Genomic DNA, 13990 nt, shown 5'->3' with positions numbered 1-13990 from the left:
TCCATGGAGGAGTGGGAGTATTTGGAAGGACACGAGGATCTCTACAAGGACGTTATGATGGACAATCAGCCGCCCCTCACATCACTGGGTAAGAGGAGACTTTATTGTAAAGGAGAGAGCAGTACGGAGGGTCCACCTAGATCCCCCATCATCTGATAAACACATAGAAACAATGTATTCAGTCAGTGTGTGTGTTTCCTACAGATGGATCCAGTAATGGGAACCCACCAGAGAGATGTCCCCGTCCTCTGTATTCCCGGGATTCCACACAGGAAGATCACACCATCCCCCACCATCATCAGGTAGATGGGGAATAATCACTGATAGTATCATTAGGATCTGTACATTATCTGCCTTGTTACCATTGATGTCATTTTTATTACATATTCAGAGTAGAAACCTCGGGGAAGATAATATTGATGTTAAAGAAGAGTATAAAGAGGAGAATGAGGAGTATGGAGTGATGGAGGAGTTTTCAGAAGGACACAAGGATATGATGGAGCCAGCTAATACCAGGAACCCACCAGAGAGATGTCCCCATCCTCTGTATTCCCGAGATTCCACACAGGAAGATCACACCATCACTCACTATTACAAGGTTGGTGGGATGGAGCATCTAGAGCATGGACTCATTGAAGTGATTTTTTTAAATGTGATGTCACAATATTGAAGCTTATGTATTACAGATGACCTCTTCTATTATTTTCTTGATGTAGAGTGAAGATCCAATCGATAGAGAATTTGAGGTTAAAGTAGAAGTAGAAGAAGAAGAGAGATATGTAAGGGATGATCAGCAGTCTATGGAGGAGGATGGAATAACGGGGACATTTATAGAAGAGGACACTCCTACAGAGATCAGCACAGGTGGGTCAATAATAGGGATGCACCGATCCGATATTCAGATCGGATATCGGCCCTGATACTGGAAAAATAGCTGGATCGGGGCTCGGTAAAATTTAGCAGACCCACGGGCCGATCCGGGGCGTAGCTACTATGTTGCATGTTAATGCTACTCTCTAGGCTTCGGACCCTCCCTCAATCACTTCAATAGGAGAAAAAAAAGCTTTTACTCATCTAATTCTACAGTTGCAGGCATTCTTCTTCTGTTTATAGGGGGGGGGGGGTCCTTTTTCTATCGTTATCCATATCACTGGCTGTGTGATGTGGACATTTCCTATTGGATGTCCAGCAGCAGAATTTAGAAGAGTGACATCAGCGAAAGGGGATGACACTGGCATATCTGCAGTGCTAAATTTACCGTTTCGTAAGTTTTGTTATAAGGTATCTGCCGATCCCGATCCGGAAGTATTATTTTGTTATAAGCTCACAAAACAGTACTTCCGGATCGGGATCAGCGGTTTCACAAAGCCAAAGATCGGGACCAAAAAAGTTGGATCGGTGCATCACTAGTCATTAACACTAAATACATTCCTCCACCCATACTGCTCGCTGATTGGTCCAGAGTAGGGCAAGGACTGGGTGATATCAGCCTGTAATACCCTGGTCACTTTCCTGAGCTGTGTTCCCAGTCCTGTATTCCTGTTTTTCTCTTGGATAATCTTCCTTCTCTGTGCTGCAGACACAATTTATGTCTCTAGACTGGATTTATGAAGATTCTGGGGTTCAGCTGGCAGCAAAATGTTCATTTTCACCAGAGGAGTTACTAGATCTAGGCACCTGGGGTCAGAGTCAGGACAAGGGGTGGGCAGGAGGGGCGGCTGCCCTGGGCAATGTGGTATCATGTGAGGTGGGGGTGGAGGGGGGGCCATCGCAAGAAAATTGAGGGGGGAAGGGATCTGTGTTGGGAGGAGGAATTTAAGGAGCAGCAGGGGCTAAGAATTGTTATAGGAAGGGAAATTTGGGTGTGTGCTAGAAGTGGTGATTCATGGGTGATTTGTGTTGGGAGGGGGTGGGAGAAGGGGATTTGTGCTAGGAGGGTCAATCTTGGGGGGTTTGTACTAGAATAGGTGATATGGTAAAGGGGGGGGGGATTTGTACTAAGGGGAGAATATCTTTTGGGGGGGGGCAGGATTTGTGCTAGTAGGGATGGGCTAATAATGCAGAATAGTGCCCAATGTTTTTTTTTTTGGGGTGGGGAGATTTTTGCTGACACATAATGCTCATAAATATTGGGGGGGGGGCAGCGCAGTCTGACATTTTCGCCCTGGGATATAGGTGACCTTTTACCGGCACTGCCTGGGATATGTGCTTTTGATTTCCTTTCCCATGCCCAGGTCTAGTAAGCTCTCTGATAGAAAAATTCTCCCGGGGTTACTTACTCTGCTGTTCTCTGGCTGTAAACAAACAATTCAGCCAAGCGCTCACTCCAAAGGGGAAGACTGGTGTGCTGCTCTCCTCAGGCAGGGAACTCCAACATGGGTACATAAAAGAAAAGAAAAAGGAGGCGCAAACACCTAGTGCATTACCCGTGGTCACTGTTTATAAAATTTTAATAAAATGCCAAATGCATACTCACAGACATGAAGATAATTAAAATCGTGTTACAAGAATCCATCACACATGAACTGGAACATCTCCTTTAACTTCCAATAATTTTTATTGAAATTTTCAAAAAGATAACAGAAGAGCATTAACAAACAAGGCATATTAATAACTTGCTTACACATGAACTTTTGTTCAGAACAGTACAAGAACAGATAGACTTGGCAAGAAAACAAGGCCAGCGAGTGCTGGAAAAACTGCTAATCAATAAAAAAAAAAAAAAAAAAACTCCCAGTATGGCTGAATTCCAAGATAGATTGAGAGCCGCTCACCCCGGGGCACCCCTAATGGGCTCATACTGTGCTTCAGAGAGAAGCGGCTAAAGACAACTGAGAGAAAACATTGAGGAAAAAAGCCTTTGTCTCTGAAAACCTGAAGGGAGGAAAGGCAATTTCCGGCAAACCCAAATAAAAAAATATGTATTAGCCAAGAACTACCAGTGTAATGAAGGTATGAGGTACTACATATGCCTCATATACAGACTTAAACGTGGAACAGGATAGAGCAAGTGGTAGGAAGAAGAAGAGTAGAAAGAGGAGAGACATCAGAGGGGGAAGGAGAAAAGGAGGGGTTGGAAGGGAGAGAATAGAGAGGGAGTTGAGGAGAATAATCCCATGGTCCGATCCCACCTAACCCATAGATGGGTATCAAAATGGAAAGAAAAGGGGAAAACCCCAAGAAAAAAAGGGAAAAATTGTCCTTCCGACCGAGCCCATCTTAAAGTGTTACATTCACAAATGTCGCCCAGGGTTCCCAGACTGACTCAAATTTTGCCCTCGAATCATTCAAGATGCTGTACATTTTTTCTTGGGTTATTATCCTTGAAATTTTACGCTTCGCAACCAGGAAGGAGACCGTAGACTGTTTCCAATGCTTAGCTATTGTGATTTTAGCTCCTAGGAATATATAAGAAATGAGAATCCGGGTGTGCTTGGGGACCCTGAGAGGATGATGGCCTAGGAGGGCATATAGCGGTGATTGCTCAAGTGAAACCCCCGTAACGCGCCGTATTGTGTGGAACATCCGGTTCCAAAAAGATTTTTGGGCATTCCCAAAAAACGTGTAATAGGCTCCCCAGAAGATCACAGCCTCTGAAGCAGACCGGGGACAAGTTAGGGAAAATTGTCGCCAAGCGAGAAGGTACCATGTACCATCGCATCAAAACTTTAACATTAGCCTCCATGAGGCCCACAATGTGGATCCCATGAAAGGCTCTTCCGGCACAGGTATGCCAAGCATCAAGGTCCCAATATACATTCAGGTTCTGTTCCCATTTCAGCATGTAGGAGGTTTTATCTTCGGGAGAATTTAAAGAGGCATAAATGAGGGAAATCCCTCCCTTGATGTCTTGAATTTTGGAGCACCATTGCTCGTAAGGGGTTACTAAGAGGGGGCCCGAAGATCCCCTCTGAAGCGTGCGCAAAAAGTGTGAGATCTGAGAGAAGCGAAATCACAGATCTTCAGATTAGTTAAACAATGTGAGTAGGAAAGAGGACCTCTGGCATCAAAAAAGTGTCCAATTCTATAAAGGCCTTTATCCGTCCACCATTTGAAAGCCTTAATGTTAGTTCCAGGAGGGAAGTCAGGGTTATGAAAAATATGTTTGAGAGGACCCCAGGGGGAGGAGATCTTATTGGACTTATGAATAAGGTCACAAAGAGCAAATTAATGTGAGAGAGTAGGAGCCAGGATTGGGGGGCCGGAGACAGGAGGGCTCCAAAATTAGAAGTCCACAGTATGGAGAGGGATGGCCTGTCTTTCCATGTAATACCAGTCAGGTTTTTCTCCTTTAACATATATAACAGAAAATTGTGTCAGTTGGGCCGCTAAGTAATACTTCCAAATGTCCGGTACCCCGAGACCCCCATTTTTACGTGACCTAAAAAGCGTGGATTTGTTGATCCTATGACCCTTCCTGCCCCAAATAAATTTGATCATGTGTGGAACATCTCCTTGAAGATAGGACCGCTAACGCGTTTCGGGAGTCGAGCTCCCTTCCGCAGAGCTGGTCATACCAGTAGCAGATCAAAATATATATTAGCTTCAATTAAACGGGTTCATCCCCCTTCCTCCTCCCAGAGGGAGTGGGCGGGACCGTCCAGTGCACCAAATAGCCTTCCCCGCCTTAGATGAACATTAACCCTCAGAACACCAGTGGCCACCAACTTGTAGTTGGAAGCACAACCCAAAAAACCCAAATGGAGAAAACACAAATGGAGAAAACAACAGGACCCACAGAATCATGAAATGTAAACCAGGGAAGAAAAACCAAGGGAAAAAAATATAAAAACACATAACATTTTGTGTCATGAAGTTGTAGCTATGTGTGCACACTCTGGGTGGGATGAGCTTCTACTAATTGGCAGGTTGATGGGTTATGTGTGTTGTGTTGTGAACTTACCCATGCAAGATCTCTCTTGTGGCCCTCCCTGTCCACCGATGGTGACATAGGCTCCAAAAATGAGCTCCCATGGGTTGAACTGACAGAAAAAACATAGTATATGATGGCTAGAGGTACAGTAGGCGTTCACAGTATACAGAAGTAGGTGGCGGCCTCTATTGGCCGCAAAAATGAGCTCACATGGGTTGAACTGACAGCAAAGAACGTAGTATATGATGGCTAGAGCTACAGTAGGCGTTCACAGTATACACAAGTTGGTGGCGGGCTGTATAGGCCGCAAAAATGAGCTCACATGGGTTGAACTGACAGCAAAGAACGTAGTATATGATGGCTAGAGGTACAGTAGGCGTTCACAGTATACACAAGTAGGTGGCGGCCTCTATCAGCCACAAAAATGAGCTCACATGGGTTGAACTGACAGCAAAGAACGTAGTATATGATGGCTAGAGGTACAGTAGGCATTCACAGTATACAGAAGTAGGTGGCGGGCTGTATAGGCCGCAAAAATTAGCTCACATGGGTTGAACTGACAGCAAAGAACGTAGTATATGATGGCTAGAGGTACAGTAGGCATTCACAGTATACACAAGTAGGTGGTAGCCTCTATAGGCCGCAAAAATGACCTCACATGGGTTGAACTGACAGCAAAGAACGTAGTATATGATGGCTAGAGGTACAGTAGGCATTCACAGTATACACAAGTTGGTAACGGGCTGTATAGGCTGCAAAAATGAGCTCACATGGGTTGAACTGACAGCAAAGAACGTAGTATATGATGGCTAGAGGTACAGTAGGCGTTCACAGTATACACAAGTAGTTGGCGGCCTCTATAGGCCGCAAAAATGAGCTCACATGGATTGAACTGACAGCAAAGAACGTAGTATATGATGGCTAGATGTACAGTAGGCATTCACAGTATACAGAAGTAGGTGGCGGCCTCTATAGGCCGCAAAAATGAGCTCCCATGGGTTGAACTGACAGCAAAGAACGTAGTATATGATGGCTAGAGGTACAGTAGGCGTTCACAGTATACACAAGTTGGTGGCAGGCTGTATAGGCCGCAAAAATGAGCTCACATGGGTTGAACTGACAGCAAAGAACGTAGTATATGATGGCTAGAGGTACAGTAGGCGTTCACAGTATACACAAGTTGGTGGCGGCTGTATAGGCCGCAAAAATGAGCTCACATGGGTTGAACTGACAGCAAAGAACATAGTATATGATGGCTAGAGGTACAGTAGGCGTTCACAGTGTACACAAGTTGGTGGCGGGCTGTATAGGCCGCAAAAATTAGCTCACATGGGTTGAACTGACAGCCATGAACGTAGTATATGATGAATAGAGGTACAGTAGGCGTTCACAGTATACACAAGTTGGTGGCGGGCTGTATAGGCCTAGCAAAAATGAGCTCACATGGGTTGAACTGACAGCAAAGAACGTAGTATATGATGGCTAGAGGTACAGTAGGTGTTCACAGTATACACAAGTAAGTGGCGACCTGTATAGGCTCCAAAAATTAGCTCACATGGGTTGAACTGACAGCAAAGAACGTAGAATATGATGGCTATAGGTACAGTAGGCGTTCACAGTATACAGAAGTAGGTGCCGGCCTCTATAGGCCGCAAAAATTAGCTCACATGGGTTGAACTGACAGCAAAGAACGTAGTATATGATTGCTAGAGGTACAGTAGGCATTCACAGTACACAGAACAGTAAGTGTCGGCCCGTATAGGCTGCAAAAATTAGCCATTCAACGGACATGAAATGCCTTTTATGCCGCTGTATTTAGCGAAGCCAAGGACCAGGAATTGTTGTGGGTGGATGGCGGTCTTTCGGATATTTGTGGCCTGGCATGAGGAATTTTGATGAAACCTGGTCTACTGGTCACGTGTTGAATTCCTCAGAGATCCATGCCTCATTCATTTTTATAAATGTGAGGTAGTCTACACTGTCATGAGCTAGGCTAGTGCGCTTATCGGTCACGATCCCCCCTGCTGCGCTGAACGTCCTTTCGGACAGGACACTGGATAGGGGGCAAGCCAACAGTTCCATTGCAAATTGTGCAAGCTCTGGCCAAAGGTCAAGCCTGCCCACCAAGTAGTCCAGGGGTTCATCACTCCTCAGAGCGTCCACATCGGCCGTTAACCCGATGTAGTCGGACACCTTTTTTTACGCTCCAACATTTGAGCCACAGAAGCCTGCCTTTTTCCAGAACAACATGACGATGGCATCATGGAAGGTGGAGTGTTGGACAACTGTGAGGAGACAGGAGAAGGAGAAGGGGGAGGAGAAGTCGAAGAGGCTGGACGGGGATAGCATGGAGTGTGGCTTTGTGGGTTCTGACAGTTTTGCTCCCACTGGGCTTGGTGATGGGATTTCAGGTGCCTTTTAAGGCGGTTGTCCCTAGGTGAGTGTTGGGCTTACCGCGACTTATGCGTTGACTGCAAAGGCTGCAGATGGCAACACTGGTGTCAGCAACGGACACATTAAAAAAAGCCCACACTGCGGAGCCATGTGCCGGCGTCCTGGGAGCGCCAGATGTGACTGTACATGGTTGATGGCTCGCTCCTGATACATTAGCAGTCTGCTTTGTACCTCTTGTGCAATGCAAGTTCTGCCTGCCTCTCCTCCCTATCTGCCGGTCCGTCAGTCCGCCGGTTCTACAAATAATTGGCCAGTAACTGTTGTCCCTGTGTGTAGCACAGTTAACACAGCAAAAGAGGCCAAATGTTTGCAGGACTAAAATACAATCTTAGAAAATTATACTGTTAAATAACAGCTCACTTCAATATGTGGCATTGGGGGGGGGGGGGGCACAGGTTTATTACACCAGTTCTACAAATAATTGGCCAGTAACTGTTGTCACTGTGTGTAGCACTGTTTACACAGCGAGAGGCCACATTTTTGCAGGACTAAAATACACTCTTAGAAAATTATACTGTTAAATAACACCCCGCTTCAATATGTGCTATTGGGGGGGCCACTGGTTTCACCAATTAATGCTGTAATACTCGGCGCTAGCATGGACGGGTGCTAAGTGCGCAGCTTCTTCGGAGGGGAGAGAACGGTTGGATCCCCGGGGCCATTTTAGCTTATACTTGCCCTCAATTTTCAACACCCCCGGGGGAACACCTGGTGCATGCCGTCAGCCAAGAAAAAGAATCGGGGGGGCACGCCAAAGCACTCCCTGACGACCTATCTGCTACGCATGAAGGAAATCACCAGGATGTCTCAGGATGGCGCCCAGGCCCTTCCATTGCCTCAGGCAGAACCAGCACAACCACCTTTACCTCCCAGCCCTCAACCAGGGACCCGTGAAAGCACTTGTGTTGTCACAAAGGCGGATTTGGATGCAGTGTTTGCTGATATCTATGAAAAATTGGCAGACAAGTTTCAAACTGAAATTCACAAGGCCACTAATACGTTAACTCAGGAGATAGCCTCTTTGGGAGGCTGCACAGATTTATTAGAGACCAAGCACGACAAACTTTCTATCGCCCATAATGACCTTAGAAAGGACTTTGAGCTGCTTTCTGATAACTATAGCTTGCTGCAAACACAGGTGGAGGACTTGGACAACAGGAATCGCAGGAATAATCTGCGCCTCAGAGGCATTCCTGAAACAGTTACAGATTTGATCCCTGCAGTTTCCAAGCTCTTTAAAGACCTGCTGCCTGACAAACAGGAATCGGATTTCACTTGTGACAGGATTCACAGGGCCCTGCGCCCCAAACCCCCTCCTGATAAGCCTCCAAGAGACATCATTCTGTGCCTCAAAGACTTCCTAATCAAAGAGGATATTTTGCGAGCTTCCAGAAACACTCCCAACATCTTATTGGAGGGCACTCGCATACAGATCTATCCCGATATCTCGCAGGCCACACTTGAAAGGCAGCGCAAAATGAAGGATGTCACCTCTGTGCTACAAGCAGCCCGAATCTGATACAGATGGGGTTTTCCCTTCAAGCTGACAGTCCCTCACAATGGCACAGTTTACGTGGTGTATAACCTGGCCGAAGGAAAAGAACTTCTAGTCAAACTGGGCCTACTGGAAGCTGCCCCTGAAGTTCGCCCTCAGAACACTCCTAGGCCGTCACCATCCTGGTCCACCCCAGCAACTAGAAGAGATCAGCAAAGATGGCGGAATCCTTTTAGAGATGGCGGTTTCTGAGGATGTCCACTATAGAGTTATGCTTTCCTGGTGAAAAACTAAATCTCACTTAAGTGTCCCCTTGGATTTCTTGAACGCTGGTGTGCCCTTGCCCTAGTGTGGTCGCTCCCCTACCATGGGGCGGCTGCGCTGGGGTGACTGTTCCCACTAGTGGGTCTGCAATGACATTCTGATGGTTTAAAAGTTCTTGACATATTTACTTGATTCTGCTTGTTTACCTTTCTCTCTCCTCTCCCGTGGGTTAGTCCTTTATGTGCCGTTTTGCGGATGCCCGTGCGCCCGAGGCGGGGTTGGTCCCCCGGGACTCTCCGCGCCTTCGGTGCCTGGATTTCCGCACACTGTTTTTGGACGGTTATGTCCAATGGGTAATGTTTTTTTGGATGGGTCTTATTTTTCTGCCCATCTCCAAGAAATTTTCTCAGGTTCAAAATTTTTGGCTGATCTTCTTTTATCTGATCAGTTGTTGTTTCAAAAAATGTTCGTTTGTTAACAGAAAGTCATTTTCTCAGCTCTTTATATATAACATGCAAGTATTTTGGTGGATCTATACTTTTTTAGCCCCTAATTGGGAGCGAGTTACACACTATACCGAGTCAGAGACTCAACCCCCAATCAGTCTGGGGCCCCCTCCTTGGGTTCCCCAGAGGTTTTATGTGTTTGGTTATTTACACTCGGCTCTGGTCATTTTTCCCTTTTCTCAAAAGTTTACCCTGCAGGAATTTCAGAATGAATGTAGTCCTTTTAATATAAACCATGGGGATTAAAATTTTGTCACATAACGTTCAAGGGTTCAATTCCCCCAATAAAAGAAATAAGGCCTTCAAACATTATAAAAGGTTAGGTGCGGACATAATTTTATTACAGGAGACGCACTTTGCAACAGACAGACACCCTAAATTCTTCGATAAATCTTTCAAGCAATTTAAATGTTCATCTTTCCATAATAAAACTAGAGGGGTTGCCATCTTTATACGTAATAGTATAATATTCAATATATCATCCACGTACTGTGACCCAGAGAGCAGATTCTTGATTATCAAGGGGGGTATAGCTGGCAAAGCTATCACCATAGCTTCTGTATATACACCTAATGATATGCATGCCACATTTTTTAGACAATTTTTTGAAGTTCTTGACAGGTTTGAATCCCCACACATGGTGGTTGGAGGGGACTTCAATCTTGCTGCCCATCCTTCATTGGACAGAAGCCACTTTACGGCCTCATCCAAGGCTTTCCCTAAAAGCCTGAAACGCGCCTTAAGTGACAAACAATTAATAGACACCTGGCGTGCCCACAATGTTGGAGCTAAGGGTTACACCTTTTATTCTCATCCCCATGATAGCTCGGCCAGGCTCGATTATATTTTTTGTACCCCGGTTTGGCTGGCTAATTCCTCAGCTGCAGGTATACATGTCTGCCCTTGGTCCGACCATCAGATTGTGCTGTTCGAATCGGGGGGAGTGGGTCTGGGTGGCATGACATTTAACTGGACACTGAATGACTCCTTACTAAATGATCCAGCGTTGGTTACCCAGATCTCCTCTTCACTGATCGATTATTTCCAGATTAACGAGGATGGAATTTCACCCACTCCTGTGGTGTGGACGGCTCATAAGGCAGTCATCAGGGGGAATTTGATAGCCCTGGCCTAAGCCAGGAACAAATCTAGATTGTCAGACATTAAATCCCTCACGAAAGAATTAGATCAATTATATTATAAACACAATCTCTTCCCCTCCTCCACACTTATGGATCAGATCCATACTAAAAGGAAAGCATTGGATGACATCCTTTCTAGTGATACCGAAAAGGCTCTTAGGTGGTCCAAAGCCAAATTTACACTTCACAGCAACTCCACATCTACTATGTTTGCAAAGAAACTAACTCAAGCAACAAGACCCACTCATGTATACAAGCTCAGAGGGCCCGATGGGAGGATGGTTACACACCCCAAGGAAGTATTGGAAATCTTCACAAACTTTTACAAAAACCTCCTCTCGGTGCCCTCTACGCTACCTGTAAATGAATTTCACCCCTGGGTAGATAACCTATCTGTTCCGTCTTTGTCAAGTACGCAAAAGGATACTTTAGAAGCACCTTGTACAGTTGATGAGGTTCTAGATATGATTAAAGCTCTCAAAACTTCCACTGCCCCCGGCCCAGATGGCTTTTCCTCTTCTTATTATAAAACCTTTGCCACAATTCTTGCCCCCAGACTCGCCAAATTATTCAACCACATCCTTCAGGGAGGAAGCTTTCCAGCAGAAATGCTCCTGGCTAACATGTCCCTCATTCCGAAACCGGATAAAGATCATTCCTTCCCTCAAAATTATAGGCCCATCTCGGTCATGAATAATGACCTTAAACTATTCGGCAGATTGCTAGCTAACCGACTATGCAATGTAATCCATAAATTGATCCATCCTTACCAGACTGGGTTTATTCCAGGTAGGCAGCTTTCAGACAATATTAGGCTAGTCGCTAATATAATTAATGATGTCAATCTCAGCAAATCCCCTACATGCCTTGTGAGTCTTGATATTTATAAGGCTTTTGATAGCGTCAGCTGGCCTTATCTAGAGCACCTTCTTCCTAAGTATGGACTAGGAGAAGGTTTCATTCACGGATTTAAAGCTCTATATCAGTCCCCACAAACAAGAGTTCGCCTTCCCGGGTGTAACTCTGAATGTTTTCCCTTACATAGAGGTACGAGACAGGGTTGCTCACTTTCCCCCCTCCTGTTCACTCTAGCAATCGAACCCTTGGCTACAGCCATTAGAAAGAATGGCCTTATTACGGGGCATTACAAGGGGGGAACGAATACAAATTAAGTATGTATGCGGATGATGTCTTACTATTTTTATCCAAACCTCACATTTCACTCCCTCACTTGCTGATCGAACTAGAGAGATTTCGATCCATGTCGGGCTTAGGGGTAAACCTCTCCAAATGCTCTATTATGCCGATTAACCTGCCTAATTGGATGCAAACCTCCATCAGAGAGAGTTTCTCTTTCACCTGGTGTTTGAGTTCTGTTCGCTACTTAGGGGTCCAAATTATCCCTCATTATGAATCACTATATATATCCAACTTCCCTCCAGTATTTAAAAAATTAGGTTTGTTATTGAAGACATGGTCTTCGTACCACATCTCGTTTCTGGGCAAAGTTGCAGCCATTAAGATGATTATCTTACCTAAGGTCTTGTTTTTCTTTAGGGCCCTCCCCGTTAATGTCCCTAGATCTCATATCAGTTCTTTTCAGCGGGAGATTTCCAGATTCATTTGGAACGGTAGGAGATCCAGATATAATGGTCATATACTTTATGCCCCCCAATCCCAGGGTGGCCTGGGCATCCCAGATTTATGGGTCTATTATCTCTCAGCCAAACTCATTCAAATAGCTCAATGGAATGCAGACCCAGAGAGTATCCCCTGGCTTTCGTTTGAACAGGCCACAGTTTTACCGAGTTATCTCTCAGCGGTTCTCTGGAATGGCGCACAGCCGTTTAATCATAACGCAATTGCGAACAAAATAGTTGTTCATTTACACAGGCTGTGGCTAAAACTGAGAACCCCCCCTGGGTCTGTTGTCACGAGTCTCTCCGCTAACATCCTTTTTGGGACAATTTGATTCCGGTTTGCTCCCTCTAAGCAGAGAGGACTTATCCCCCTGGATAGCCAGAGGCCTGTTGAACCTCAAAAAGCTCTCAATAGGCAATATTTTTTGTACATTTGAGCAACTGGTAGACTTGTATGGTCTCCCCAGCTCTGAAAGGGACCATTATACCCTTGTGAGGGCATTTTTTCAATCACAGGACCTCTTTACACTAAACCCTCCATTTACTATTTTTGAAAACATTTGTTCCGCCTCATCTAGGGATCGAGGGCTTATATCTAGCATTTACTCTCATATTGTTACTAGTACCCTCCCAGATAAACATAAGTATATGACTAGATGGGAACAAGACCTAGGCTGTAGTTTCTCCATCCCGGAATGGCACCACATGATTTCAAACATGCGTAAATGTTCACGCTCTAGTGCATGCAGGGAGACACCCCTAAAAGTAGTTACAAGATGGTATTTGACTCCCTCCATGGTCCACTCCTTCTATGATTCAGTCTCTCCCCTCTGTTTCAGGGGCTGTCCAGAAGAAGGTAATTTATTACATATTTTTTGGAGCTGCAACTGTTTGCGACCCATATGGGATCATGCACAGAGACTGGTGACCAGATTGGCTGGGACATTGGTTTCTCTCTCTCCTAAGATATGCTTGCTTTTTGTAAAAGTCCCTGGTGTTCCGAAGTCTACATCCAATCTGATTCATACTTTGATGTGTTCCATTCAATGGATGATTGCATATAATTGGAAATCAGATACTTTATTATGGCCTCAGGTGCTCTCCAGGATGGAATGCATCAAATTGACAGAAAAAAATCTTTCATTCCCTTCATGGCCCTATGATGACATTCCATGCTAAATGGGACTCTTGGGACACTTGTGTTGGGCCTGTAAGTACTTCTTAATTTATATGATTTGTCTAACATGACAGTTCTGACCCCTCATGTGTATTTGACTACTTGATATTCTGCTATACTATGACCAATGTTTGTTGCACACTTGCTATGTGTTCAGAGTATTTTTCTATGCAATATATTGATATTTTTTTTTTATATATATATATATATATATGTGATATTACATTGTTGACCTGTGTAAAAGCTATTTTTTTTGTACTGACTTTCTAATAAAATCTTTTGTAAACAAAAAAAAATAACACCCACTTCAATATGTGGCATTGGGGGGGGGGGGGGGCATTGGTGTAGCACACCAGTTCAAAAAATTGGCCAGTGAGTTTGGCGCTGTGTGTACCAGACTTCACTCAGCAAACTAGGCAATATTGTTGCATGACACAAA

The 13990-nt window shown here is 44.9% G+C and overlaps 1 protein-coding gene across 1 annotated transcript in view; it reads left to right on the top strand.

The window, feature by feature from the left end:
* Positions 1-13990, top strand: part of LOC309567170 (uncharacterized protein) — a 563610-nt gene that overhangs the window by 27947 nt on the left and 521673 nt on the right. The window lies entirely within an intron of this gene.

This window comes from Pelophylax lessonae (assembly GCF_965119305.1).
Source record: "Pelophylax lessonae genome assembly, chromosome: 11".
In the NCBI taxonomy this organism is placed as follows: Eukaryota; Metazoa; Chordata; class Amphibia; order Anura; family Ranidae; genus Pelophylax; species Pelophylax lessonae.
Note: the sequence above shows the minus strand (reverse complement) of the source record. Positions and strands in the feature narration are given on the sequence as shown.